We start from the raw sequence: 14,715 nt of genomic DNA, 5'->3' as shown, positions 1-14,715 counted from the left end.
CTTTTCTGGTGATACCTCCTTTTCTTTCATATGTGGGCTGTTTTTTTGTCTGCCCATGATCTCTCTTCTCTGGGTGTCTGGTTATGTAGTTCTCTCCCTCCTGCGTTGATTTAAAGGCACAAAATATAACACATCAAGGCAGAACACACAAGGCACTGAACACAAATGTATTCGCGATACTAACCCTAAATAAAGGTGACCATCAGAGAAAAGGGAATTATGGGATATTGAAAGAAGAGAAAGGGGAACAAAGGAGCAAAAATGAAATTGGGAAAAGGGAAAAAAAAGTAAGAGAAAAGAAAGAGAATAAAAAAGGGGGGGGGGGAGAGCTATTTATATGGGGAGAAAACTCCCATTGACCAGCCACTAATTCCAACAAATGCCAGCAGCAAATACCTAGAGATGAATGCAAACTACAAACAATATCAAGTGAGGCGATGGAAAACAGAAGCAAAAAACAAAATACACAAAAAGAAAAACAATCTCACAAGTATAAAAAGCCAAAATAATCAACAACCAAGCAAACAACATCAAAAGGACAGAATGAAAAAAATTTGGATAATGAAGGAAGAGAAGAGAGCGGTCTGTATGGACTTGGAGCAGGGGATTGGAAATTAGATATATAAGTAGGATGAAATTTTAACAGGGTGTGAGAAGAAGGAATAGGGAATATCTGAAGCAGGAATAGGGTAAGATAAATAGGACAACGAAATGAGAAAAGAAGAGTGTTGGCATAAAGGTAAAGTTGAGATAGAGTAAAATGATGCTAAAGGAAAGATGAAAATAGAATGTAGAACACTGATCCGAAAATAAATTACACTTAAAAGGTAAAATAGTATTAGTAATAATACTGATTAAAAAGATAAAATCAAGTGAGGAAAAAAGAAAAAAAGCCGAAACCGGTTTGGCTCAATGGATAGAGCATCGGGTTCGATTCCGGTCAAGGGCATGTACCTTGCTTGCAGGCATATCCCCAGTAGGGGGTGTGCAGGAGGCAGCAGATCGATGACTCTCTCTCATCGATGTTTCTAACTATCTCCCTTCCTCTCTGTACAAAATCAATAAAATATATTTAAGAAAAAAGAAAAAAAAATAGTTTCTTAAGTAAAAGATGGAAGAAATGTGCAGTAGTAAAGGTCATTCACTTTAGGCATGCCTGTTTCCTAGTCAGGACAGTATAGAAGATCTCTGTGTTCCACTGCTCCTCAGTGTTGTAGGCCACAGGCTTGATTTTCAAGCCGGCAGTATTTCTTTGATTTTTGTACTCCTTTGTGTTTACACAAGAGTCAATTTGTGACTCGTGTTTCTGGATTGACCTCCGGGTCTATAGGTCCTCTCTGGCTAGTGTTTAGATTTTATTTTCCCTGTGGCACTTAATACCAGTTTGGGGGAATGGGCAGCCCCAGAGCTGGTTCTCTGATCATTAGTCCCCACTCTGATCCCCAGGTTCCAGAAAAACAACTTTCCCCTGCAGTCTCTTATGTATTGGGCTTAGCAATCAAAACCACTAATTTAAAGGGGATAAAAAATAAGAGAGAAAAAAGAGCCAAAGTAAATGTGTGAACTCGTGTGGTGCAAGTCTGTGCAGTCTTTTTTTCCCCTTGGGTCTAAGCAGCCAGCACACTCTAAAATTATTAGGCTGCCCTTTTGTGCCCAGTTCAGCTATAGGTTGCTTTTTAGAGTTCCTTTCTGTTAGCAGCTCTGTGGATCCACATTCCTGGATCACGCCAGCCCCACTGGCCTCGGACTTTTCTGGGCAGGTACTCCCCCATATCCTCCTGCTCCCACAGTGCATATTTCTCCTGCCGGGGCCACAGACCTCACCTTATCCAGGCGAAATCCGCCTTTCCTGAGGAGGCGCAGAGCTCTTGAATCCGCATGCTCACGCCACGTGGGGACCCGTGCTCCCAGGTTTGCAGCTGTTTGCTGGGTGCTGTTGTAAATTCCCGGGATTTTCAGGCTTCCCAGCAGCAGTGGAGGCTGCCCAGTCAGGGGAACCCCGTCTGGCAAACTTCCCACAGTCCCTTGGAGTATAGCTGTCCCTCAAATCACCAACAAACTCCCCGTTTGACAACACACCCTCCCTTCGTTCTCTCACTTATGCACTATCTTGCAGTCTGCCTTCCCATCAGGAGCCATCTTCCTTCTGCTTCATTAGGATTCTTTATTCAAAGATACCAACTCTTAACATGAACAAGTTATATATATACATATGTATATTATATGCCACTTTGAAAACTAAAATAAACTCTCCTAACTGGACCTTCTAAACTGAGTCTTTGTTAGAAGTAATGATTTTTATCTTTTAAAATAACCAATTGAATTTCAACAATAAAGATTTAATAATCCTATATAACAAAAGCCATAATGGCAGAACCACAGCTCAACCAGCCACTATGAGGCGCACTGACCACCTCTTGGTCCCTTTCCCCGGCCAGCAGGCTCCCATTGCCCGAAGGTGAACGGCCTGGGGGTTTGTGGCAGGTAATGTGAGGGGGGCACCAGACCAAGGCCCCAGCCTGCTAGTTGCCCCACCCACAGGGCAACCTGTGTTAGTGGTGCAGCCAGCAAGCAGGCAGGAACAGCTGACCTCTGGGTCCCTCTCCCTGGCTGGAAGGCTCCCATAGCCCATTGGCAAACAGGGAACCCGGGTGCGTGGTAGTGGGGGAGCAGGTCTGGAGAGCAGGTGGAATGGCCAACCTTTTGGTTCCTCCCCTGTAGTCAGGCTCTGATTGCCCAATGGCTAATGAGGAACCTGGGTAGATGGGTGGCAGGGGATGCGGGTGGTGCCAGGCCAAGGCCCCTGTCCCACTGGTCCAGGGGTGGGGTCAGCGAACAGGCTGAAACCGCTGACCTCTCGGTCCCTCCCCCTGGCCATCAGGCTCCCATCACCCAATGGCAAACAGAACCTAGGTGGGTGGCAGTGGGGGACGGGGTGGCTGCTGGCAGCTGGGGAAGATGGCCCTGGTCACAGGCGAGACCTAGGGAGTGTACCCATGCATGATTTCATGCACCAGGCCTCTCGTAAATAAATACCTATTGAGAAGTTTCTAAAATATTGATACCATTGTAATAACCTGGTTATTATTTATTAGGAAAGGAATGGAAGGGTATAATTAAAACCAAATAGTATAGGCATGCCATTTTCACAGCTTTGCCTAAAAGCTGCATTTAACACTTGCCAAGTCTGTTCCTGCCTATTGATGGGAAAGGGCCTAGACCCATGGTTGGCAAACTGCGGCTCACGAGCCACATGCGGCTCTTTGGCCCAGTAAGTGTGACTCTTCCACAAAATACCATGGCCTGGGCGAATCTATTTTGAATAAGTGGCTTTAGAAGTTTAAGTTTTAAAAAAATGGCTCTCAAAAGAAATTTCAATCATTGTCCTGTTCATATTTGCTCTCTGTTGACTAATGAGTTTGCCGACCACTGGCCTAGACAAAGGCAGTTTAGACACATACTCAGTAAGGTCTGAGTGACTTAGGCTAATTGCCAGTCAGTCACACCTGGAAACAGGTAATTGGCCAGGATGGGCATGACAACTTGAGAAACTTAAATAAAAAGTTTCTGTACAGCAAAAGAAACCTTCAACAAAACAAGAAATCCCACTGCATGGAAAAACATATTTGTAAATGTTATCTGTGATAAGAGTTTAATCTCCAAAATTTATAGGGGACTCATACAACTTAGCAAAAGGAAGATAAACAATCCAATAATAAAATAAAATAAATGGGCAGCCAAAACCGGTTTGGCTCAGCGGTAGAGCATCGGTCTGCGGACTGAAAGGTCCCAGGTTCGATTCCGGTCAAGGGCATGTACATTGGTTGCGGACACATCCCCGGTAGGGGGTGTGCAAGAAGCAGCTGGTCGATGTTTCTCTCTCATCGACATTTCTAGCTCTCTATCTCTCTCCCTTCCTCTCTGTAAAAAATCAATAAAATATATATTTTTTTAAAATGGGCAAAGAGCCTAGACACTTTTTGAAAGTGGACATGCAGAAGGCTAAGAGACATATGAAAACATGTTCAAAGTCACTAATCATCCAAGTGATACAAATCAAAATGACAGTGAAGTACCACTTCACACCTGTCAGATGGCTATCATCAACAAATCAACAAAGGACGAGTGCTGGCAAGGATGTGGAGGAAAAGGAACCCTCCTGCACTGCTGCTGGGAATGCAGACTGATGCAGCCACTGTGGAAAATAGTATGGATTTTTCTCAAAAAATTAAAAATGAAATTTCCATTTGACCTAGTAATCCCACTTCTAGGAATATATCCCAAGAAGACAGAAACACCAGTCAGAAAGGATATATGCACCCCTATGTTTATAGTAGCACAATTTACAATTGTTAAGATTTGGAGACAACCTAAGTGCCCATCAGCAGATGAGTGGATTTAAAATCTATGGTATGTCTATAAGTGGAATTCTATGCTGCTATAAAAAAGAAGGAACTCTTACATTTGCAAAAGCATGGATGGAACTGGAGAGCATTATGATAAGTGAAATAAGCCAGTTAGAGAAATATAAATATCACATGATCTCACTCATATGTGTGGAATATAATGAAAAACATAAACTGGTGAACAAAAATAGAACCAGAGACATACCGTGTTTCCCTGAAAATAAGACCTACTTACAGGTTTCCTTCTGAGTGAAATATAAGGCATCCCCTGAAAATCAGGCCCCCCTAGGCTAAACATGAGAGATTTGGTCCACTGATTCTGAAAGAAATGGAGTCACAAGAAATTCACCAGGAAATTCAGGAATTGGATTGTTATGATGATGTTCCAAAAGATGATGACATGATTGTCATTGAATAAATGAGTAAATTCTTGATACTGTAGGATTCATAGTTTGTCTGGTTTGTGTTGACAACTACCGTACTACTATACCGTATACAGGTAATAAATTTCCTTTATTTTCATTTAACAATAAATGTGAACCGTATTCTTCATGGAAAAATAAGATATCCCCTGAAAATAAGACCTAGCGCATCTTTGGGAGCAAAAATTAATATAAGACACTGTCTTATTTTCAGGGAAACAGGGTAGAAGTATTGAACAGACCAAGCATGTCAAATTCACGGCCTGTGGGCACATGTGTCCCACAATGAATATTTTTGCAGCTCAACCAATATAATGGTATGTAAGAAAAAGATTTTGTTTTTTTTTTAAATATATTTTATTGATTTTGTACAGAGAGGAAGGGAGAGAGATAGAGAGTTAGAAACATTGATGAGAGAGAGTCATCGATCAGCTGCCTCTTGCACACCCCCTACTGGGAATGTGCCCGTAACCAAGGTACATGCCCTTGACCGGAATCGAACCTGGGACCCTTCAGTCCCCAAGCCGATGCTCATCCATTGAGCCAAACTGGTCCCGGCTGGTATGTAAGAAAAGTTTTAATAAAAATTTTGTAACTTAAATTTTTACAATATCCTGTTATACATAATGTACACACAAAAAAAGAGAAACATGCAAATTGACAGTCCCTCCGCTACACCCACCAGCCAATCAGGAGCATGTATGCAAATTAACAAAGATAGCGGCGGCCATGGAGCTGGGGTGAGCAGGAGGCTTGGGTTGCCCCTGGCTTCAGTGTAAGCCAAGCTTCCAGCTTTCCCTGGCCTCTGCTAAAGGAGGGGCTGGAAAATAAAAAGGGGCTGGGAACCTGAGTTGCCAGGGGCATGGCCAGCCTGAAAATGGCCCTCAGCCCCTCACCCTGGCTGGCCATGCCCCCTATGGGTACCCTCACCCCATGGGGGCATGGCTGTCTTGCAAATCACCAAAGGCCCCTCACTCAGGCTGCCCCACACCCCAAGGGAATCCCCACTCTGATCCAGGACATCTTTCAGGGCAAACCAGCTGGCTCCCACCCATGCACCAGACCTCTATCTATACTAATAAAAGGGAAATATGCTAATTAGACTGGCAGACCTTCCCGGAGACCTTCTGGATGTTCTTTTGGACAAAGCTATGGTGGAATGGCCAAGGTAGAGGTGGTTAGAGGCCAAGAGGGGAGGGCAGTTGTGGGTGATCAAGCCAGGATGGGATGGCAGTTGTCAGTCAGACAATGTGTGGGGGGCCAGTGAGGGGGGCGCCAATAGGGGTGATCAGGCCAGTGGGGGGTGGGAGGGTGGAGGCAGTTGGGAGTGTGCAGACCAGCAAGGAGGCCAGTTGGAGTGAGCAGGCCATCAGTGGGGGTCAGTTGGGAGTGGTCAAGACAATGTGTGGGGGGGCAGTTTGTAGTGAGCAGGCCAGAACAGGGGGAATTGGGGGTGAGTAGGCCAGTGAGGAAGTAAAGTGGGGGGCTGTCACAAGATCAGGCTTAATTAGGCTGAGGGCTGTGCCCTCTAAGCTGGGACTTGTTTGTGGCTTTGCCAGCAGGTCAGTCTGAGGCTTAACACTATAACTGCTCCCTACAGGTTTATTTGCATTGTGCTTATTAATTTGTGCAGTTATTCAGTGTTTGGTAAGTTAATGTTCAAGAAAAAATATTAATTTTTATTAAAAAGTTCTATTATTTTGCTTGACTGGTGTTGCTCAGTGGTTGAGCATCGACTTAAGAACCAGGAGGTCACAGTTCGATTCCTGGTCAGGACACAAGCCTGGGTTGCAGCTTGATCCCTAGTGTGGGGTGTGTAGGAGGCAGCCAATCAATGATTCTCTCATTGATGTTTCTATCTCCTTCTCTCTCTCCCTTCCTCTCTCAAATCAATAAAAACATATTTTTAAAAAAGTTCTTTTATGTTAACAATTACTCATTTATTTCAGCCCTTTGTATTCAGCATGTCTCTATTGAAATAAACCTACATTTTGCCGAAACCGGTTTGGTTCAATGGATAGAGCGTCGGCTTGGGGACTGAAGGGACCCGGGTTCGATTCCGGTCAAGGGCATGTACCTTGGTTGCGGGCATATCCCCGGTGGGGGGTGTGCAAGAGGCAACTGATCGATGACTCTCTCTCGTCGATGTTTCTAGCTCTCTATCTCTCTCCCTTCCTCTCTGTACAAAATCAATAAAATATATTAAAAAAAGAAAGAAAGAAAGAAAGAAAGAAAGAAAGAAAGAAAGAAAGAAAGAAAGAAACCTACATTTCTATGAAAATTGAAGCTTTTGGGTTGTTGTTTTTTTTTTGTGGCCCACATAAACTTAAACCTTGTTTGTTTGGCCTGGGTTCACCTTTGAGTTTGACATGCTTGGAATTGAGGGAAGGTGGTGGGGTGAGGGGGTAAGAGATCAACCAAAGGACTTGTATGCATTCATATGAGCAAAACCAATGGACACAGACAGTAAGGGGGTGAGGGCATGTGTTGGGGGGAGAAGGAGAGGTGGGAGCAGCTGGGAAGAGGTCAATGGGGGAAATGAGACTTATGTAATACTTTAAACAATAAAGAATTTAAATTAAAAAACAAAACAAAACAAAAACAAACAAACAAAAAACTTCCAAACAAAGGAAGTTTGGTCCTTCTCTCTCTCTCTCATGTGCCAGTCCCCTGGGGACTCCTGCCACGGGGGGCTGCTCTCCCTTGTGCCCGCATGAAGCAGGGACAGATGGACTTTAATGTGGCCTGAATGCCAAACCACACCAGGCTGCAGCAGGAAACAGAAACTCTGGACACTGGTCCTGTTTCTGAATGCCGAACGCCCAGCAGCCCCGTTTCCAGGACTGGCTTAAGGGGCAGAGTACTTTGGAACCCAGGAAATGCGGCTTTAAGTAAAGCCTGCTTCCACATCCTGTCCTCCCACGTGAATCTCAAAAAATCCATTCTCTGAGAATATCGTAAGAGCCTCTTTCCCACTTGCATGTGGGAAGTTTGGCTCATTAGTTTCTCCAGCATCACTACCACTTTCAGATTCCTGATACAGGTTGTGCCTGTGTGATGTGTTGTACAGATATAATTAAAATCACATTTACATATAAATAAAATTAAAAATACGTCATTGAAAGTCACCCCTATTTTTAAGGACATATAAATATTTAAAGGTATATTTTATATATTTTTGTCTGTTGATGTTTGCCAGCTAATTTCTTAATTTTGTCCATAATTTATTACTCTTGAAAATAGCAGAATTTTTTTCTGAATTCTTAAAAAAAAAAAAAATATATATATATATATATATATATATATATATATATATATATATTCAATATATATATATATTATTGATTTTTTACAGAGAGAAAGGGAGAAAGATAGAGTTAGAAACATCAATGAGAGAAAAACATTGATTAGCTGTGCCTGCAACCAAGGTACATGTCCTTGACCGGAATTGAACCTGGGACCTTTCAGTCCGCAGGCTGACGCTCCATCCACTGAGCCAAACCGGTTTCAACTTCTTAATTCTTATTTTTGTTAAAAATAAGAGCTTAAAGACTTGAATGTTTTTATAAATTTTGTTACGAAAGCAGCAGTCTTCCTATTTTCTCCATTTTAAAGTGACAGTTGTCACCTGTTTATGCTTTGGACAATTCTGTTCTCAGTTCCACTTTCACCCCTACTTGCAGAAATACAAATAGTTTTCTTCTCAGTTTTTCCCACTATACCTTTAAATTTTGCTTTCTTTTTTTAAAAAATAATATTTTTATTGATTTTGAAGAGGAAGGGAGAGGGAGAGAGACAGAAACATCAACAATGAGAGAGAATCATTGATTGGCTACCACCTGCATGCCCCCTGTCGGGGATTGAGCCCACAACCAGGGCATGTGCCCTTGACAGGAATTGAACCTGGAATACTTCAGTCTGTAGGCCAGCGCTCTATCCACTGAGCAAAACTGGGTAGGGTAAAATTTTGCTTTCTTGATGGGTCAAGTCAGCTATTTCTTTATTCTAATTTCTTTCTTTTTTTTTTTTTTTTAAATATATTTTATTGATTTTGTACAGAGAAGAAGGGAGAGAGATAGAGAGTTAGAAACATCGATGAGAGAGAGAGTCATCGATCAGCTGCCTCTTGCACACCCCCTACTGGGGATATGCCCGCAGCCAAGGTACATGCCCTTGACCAGAATCGAACCCGGGACCCTTCAGTCCCCAAGCCGACTCTCTATCCATTGAGCCAAACCGGTCTCAGCTCTTTATTCTAATTTCTAAAATTTCATTAGTATTACCTCTTTTCCTATCCTCATTGTCATTGTGGTTTTAGGTCATCTTTTAAATTTTAAATCTTTTTATGGCAATTTTTAAAAAAATTCTTTTATTTTTTTCTTTTTCAGAAGTTTTAATTCGGCCTTTAAAGATTATGCCTGGTCATTTTTTTAAATAATCTCTTATTCCTTACTTATACTTCTCTCTTTTTAAAACATTATTTAATATATTTTATATTTGTCACTGATAAATCCAACACCTAAAGTCAAGAGGGGCTGATTGTGTTAGTTGATTTTTCTGTTGACTTTTGCTCAATGTGACTTGTCTTTCTTCTTGTGTGTTTTGTGATTTTTATTTGTGAGCTCATCTTGGGAGGAATTTATCTTTGGATATTCTATGTGGCTGAAGATACATTGTTCTATCAGGCACCTGAGAGCACATAACATTGCACTCTGAAGAATTTTTAGAACTCATATGTAGGGTGAATTGAAACCATAATTCCTTCTGTGAGTCAGCTCTAAATAATGAATTCTCAGAGTAGAATTTTCTTCCATTTCAGAGAGCCAAGGCTACAACAGGCAAGTTTTCTTTATCAGACTCCTTTCTCTCTTACTTTCTTTCTATCCTTCCTTCTTTCCTCCCTCCCTCCCTCCCTTCCTTCCTTCCTTCCTTCCTTCCTTCCTTCCTTCCTTCCTTCCTTCCTTCCTTCCTTCCTTCCTTCCTTCCTTCCCTTTTTTATGGTAAAAGGGGTTGCCAAACTATGACCTGTGGGCCAAATCCAGCCTACTCTCTGTTTTTATAAATAAAGTTTTATTGGAACACAGCCATGCCCATTTGTTTACTTAGTGTAGATGTCTACTTCTATTCTACAATGCAGAGTTAAGTAGTTGGGACAGAGACCTATAAAGCCTAAAATAATCACTATCTTATGGCTCTTTAGAGAAAAAAATTGCTGAATCCTAGTGTAGACCTTTGGTATCCCTGTTCTCTAGGAGGTTCTCTGATCCTCTTACCTTGAATGGCTTATAGAGATAAGATACAGCAATGTTTTTCAACCTTTTTTGGGCAAAGGCACACTTGTTTCATGAAAAAAATCACGAGGCACACCACCATTAGAAAATGTTAAAAAATTTAACTCTGTGCCTATATTGACTATATATAAAGTAATTCTCTTGAATAGGAATCAAATAAACACAAAGAAAGTATTTTATAATTACTTTATTATGAAATATTAAGTAAACAAAATAGTGAAAGATTATAAAATTCTTGTCTTGTCTGCACCTACGGCACACCAGGCAACATCTCGCGGCACACTAGTGTGCCGCGGAACAGCAGTTGAAAAACGCTGAGATACAGGACAAAGCTATTCCTTTATTAAAAGACCTCAAAATACAGTGGTTTAAGCACGATAATTTATTTATCTTTCACATCATGGTTCAAATAGTATAGTGGGCCCAGAGGCCTGGAATCCTCTAATAGCGTTCTGCCATTCTGAGAGGAATGTCAATGTCTACATGATGGAATATACAGTGTGGGCAAAGTAGTTATGAGTACATGAAACACAGAGTTTATTATTGTATTACTAGAGGGGTCCCCCCATCTGGCCTGTGGGATGGGGCCGAAACTGGCTCTCCAACATCCCCTGAGGGATCCCAGATTTCGAGAGGGCACAGGCCAGGCCAAGGGACCCCACTGGTTCACAATTGATCAGGGCTGGGGAGGGACACAGGAGGGCTTCAGGGTGTGTCCAGCCCAGATTGCTCAGTCCCAATCTGCTGAACCCCAGCAGCAAGCTAACCTACCTGTCAGAGCATCTGCCCCCTGGTGGTCAGTGCATGTCACAGGGAGCAGTTGAGTGTTCTTAGGATATCATTAGCATATTACACTTGGATTGTTTGAATAGCTGACCAGACGACTAGACACTTAGCATATTAGGCTTTTATTATATAGGATTTATTGTACTATTTTCCATACGAACAACTATAAACCTACTTTTGTCCCACCCTGTATTTGCATACTAGCTCATGGAAAAAAGAAGAGTGAAGAGAAAACACCTCTTTTCCTGTTAAGTTATTACATACTAGATGCCCAATGCACAAAATTCATGCAAGAATAGGTCTTCCTTCCTCCAACTGCTGGCACTGGCTTCCCTCTGGCACCCGAACCCGGGCTTCCCTCACAAACTCAGCTTTGTCAGAAAATCAGATTTACATGAAATTCCAAATCTCTTACTTCTGAAGGTCGTCCTGGTTTAATTAGCATATTATGATTTTACTATTATAGATGTTACTTCTGCTACATCACATTGGCCAAAATCTAGTCATATAGCTGCAGTGGAGGCTGAGAAAGGTCTTTTGTTAGGTGGTCAGACACTCAACTAGGTAAAGAAGGGGAGAATGTTTTATGGGGTACTGCTGGAAGAGTGCCACAGGCTCCTGGGCATTGGCTGGCTTCCCAAAAAGCTGCTGACACCTACATCATTGGCAGCTACTCATATCAGTGCTTCCCTTTCCTCAAGCTTTCATTTCATTTTTGCCTTCTAGGAATTTACCTTACTGTCTTGATAGCTCAGCTATGAGTTTAAAAAGCATTTGAAAAAAAAATTGCACCCATCATTTTTCAGGTGTTTTGTAGAGGCAGTGTATTTTAGGAGGTTTAATCCAAATATGGTTTTAAATAGAGGGACTTTACTTAATTGTTATTGGTACATAGCCCATTGATTCTATCTTATTCCTGATGTGGATATAAACTGACCTAGATTGAATCTGATCCCAGCAGTGATTTTGCTCTTTTTTGTCCCTGATCTAGCTCATATTATCTTTTCTTTAAAATCAGTATGCTCACCTAGCTTTTATTTTAACTTTAGCTTTCACTTTAACTCTATTTCTGGTGTTGCTCTGTAACTTTACAATCAGAGGTTGCAAACTAGAGGTCTGCAACTTGATCTGTTTAGTTCACAGAATGTTTGCTGATTTTTGAAAATCAGATTTACATGAAATTCCAAATCTCTTACTTCTGAAACGTCAGTGGATAGGTCTGGTGGCGATACATCGGTTTCCCCCATCTACTCTGCCCCTTTCAGAGATGTCATTTACCCTCCAGTCTACCCCATCCCCCTCCACTGCCTAGCCTCTCTCCCACTCCCATAATATTACTTGTGTAATTACCCGTCACACCAATGTAATCACCTCCTGCATTTCACATCGGCTTTGTCAATTCCCTTTCCCCCTTTAGCTATCACAGGACTCCTCTGTGCTCACTGGTGTTGTGACTAGTCTAATAAAGAGGAGAAGATATTTTTTTCAGTTGGTAAAACCAACTCACATAGAGCCAGGCCTCTCCTGTTCACACAACTGGTACGATGGTTTATCTGCTTGCAATTAAGTTTAGGAAGGAAAACATGTAGTGAATTCTTCAATGCTGCAGAAAGCCTCTGGTGATCAATCATCTTTCTAAATGCAAGGACTCCCAGATTGGAGCTCTGCAGTGCAGGGCCACTGACAGCAGGGGTCAGGGGAGATTATTTTCCTCCTTTTTGTGGACTAGTTATCAATTTCTTGCATTGTTATTCAAGTATGTTTCCAGACCTGTTATTTATTTATTTATTTATTTATTTATTTATTTATTTATTTTTTTATGGCTTAAAGTTCTATAATGGGGCTTGTTTGTGTGTGTGTTTTATTATTATTATTTTTTTATGTACAGTCATATTAAGAATGATTCTTTCTAATCATTGTTTACATCTTCTATATTAGCTGAACAAAAGATTGGTCTAAAGAACAATGTTCTCTTATATATACCATTTTATGTGTCATTGGTTTTGAATTAGTGATTCTCCACTTTTAAAATCCAATGCTCTCTGATAATAACAAACATATTTAGTATGCATCTATTTTAAGCAAAGCAGGAGTGTTTGGTAAGTGTTTCTGCCTTGGTTCAGAATTAGTGCTTTAATTTGTGTTGTCCAAAATTGTAACCCCCAGCCATATGTAGCTAGTGAGCACTTGCAAAATGGCTCGTGTGATTGAGAAACTGAACTATTTAATTTAATTTTTAAATTTTTATACAATAAATTTTTATTGTTCAGATTATTACAGGTGTTCATATTCCCCCCCCCCAATAACTCCCCTCCACCTCATTCCCCACCCTACCCCATCCCCTTATCCCCTGCCACTGTCTTCATATATAGGTGTAAGATTTTTTGTCCTATCTCTTCCCGCACCCCTCAAGCACCTCTCCCCCTGAGAATTGTCAGTCCACTCCCTTTCTATGTCCCTGATTCTATTATATTTACCAGTCCATTCTGTTCTTCAGATTTTTTTATTTACTTGATTTTTAGATTCACTTGTTGGTAGGTATGTATTTGATGTCCTTTTGTTGTTCAAAGTTTTTACCTTTACCTTTTTCTTCTTCCTCTTCTTAAAGAATACCCTTCAGCATTTTATGTAATCCTGGTTTGGTGATGATGAACTCCTTTAGCTTTTTCTTGTCTGTGAAGCTTTTTATCTCACCTTCAATTCTGAATGATAGCTTTGCTGGGTAGAGTAATCTTGGTTGTAGGTTCTTGCTGTTCATCACTTTGGATATTTCTTGCCACTCCCTTCTGGCCTGCATAATTTCTGTTGAGAAATCAGCTGACAGTCGTATGGGTACTCACTTGTAGGTAACTAACTGTTTTTCTCTTGCTGGTTTTAATATTCTCTCTTTGTCTTTTGCCCTTGACATTTTAATTATGATGTGTCTTGGTGTGGTCCTTTTTAGATTACTCTTGTTTGGGGTTCTGTGCGCTTCCTGGACTTGTAAGTCTATTTCTTTCACCAGGCAGGGAAAGTTTTCTGTCATTAGTTCTTTCAATAGGCCTTCAATATCCTGCTCTCTCTCTTCTTCTGGCATCCCAAAAATCTGGATGTTGGTACACTTAAAGCCATCCCAGAGGCTCCTTACACTATCCTCATACTTTTGGATTCTTCTTTCTTTCTGCCTCTCTGGTTGGGTGCTTTTTGTTTCCTCATATTCCAGATATTTGGTTTGACTCTTGTGGTACAGTTGATCTACAGTTGAGTTTCTGTATATTCTTTGTGTATGCTTAATCCCTTTTGAATTCTTTTGGTATTCTCATTAAGGTTCTTGAAGGTCTCTTCAAGTTTCTCAGTGGTTTTTAGAAGATTCTTGAGTAACCTTATAAATGTGATTCTGAACTCTGTGTTGTCCAGTAGTTTACTTTCCTCCATCTCTCCCATTCGTGACATGCTTCTGTGTCTTTGCATTTTTGTTGCCTCCCTGTGTTCATGGAGTAGCTTTGTGTGGTAGGTTTGTGTGAGCTATAGGGTCCAATAGCTCAGCTTTCCCAATCACCCGAGGTAGCTGCTCTTGGTACACCCCTTTGTGGTCTGAGTGCAAAGTCTTGGTTTACTTGAGCCTTGATTGCTTTTGGTACACTGGGAGGAACTGATCTTTAGGCCAATTGGCTGTGTCTATAATCGAAGAACTGCTGCACTGGAGAGACGCTTATGGTGCAGGCCTTGTTTCAGTGCGGCTTTGGTGCTCACTGAGTCTGCCTCCTGAATGTGTCATTTATGGATGTGAGGAGTTGAAATCTGATGTTTCACACTGATGACTAGGTACAC

This window comes from Pipistrellus hanaki (genome assembly GCF_964339955.1).
Source record: "Pipistrellus hanaki genome assembly, chromosome: 3".
In the NCBI taxonomy this organism is placed as follows: domain Eukaryota; kingdom Metazoa; phylum Chordata; class Mammalia; order Chiroptera; family Vespertilionidae; genus Pipistrellus; species Pipistrellus hanaki.
Note: the sequence above shows the minus strand (reverse complement) of the source record.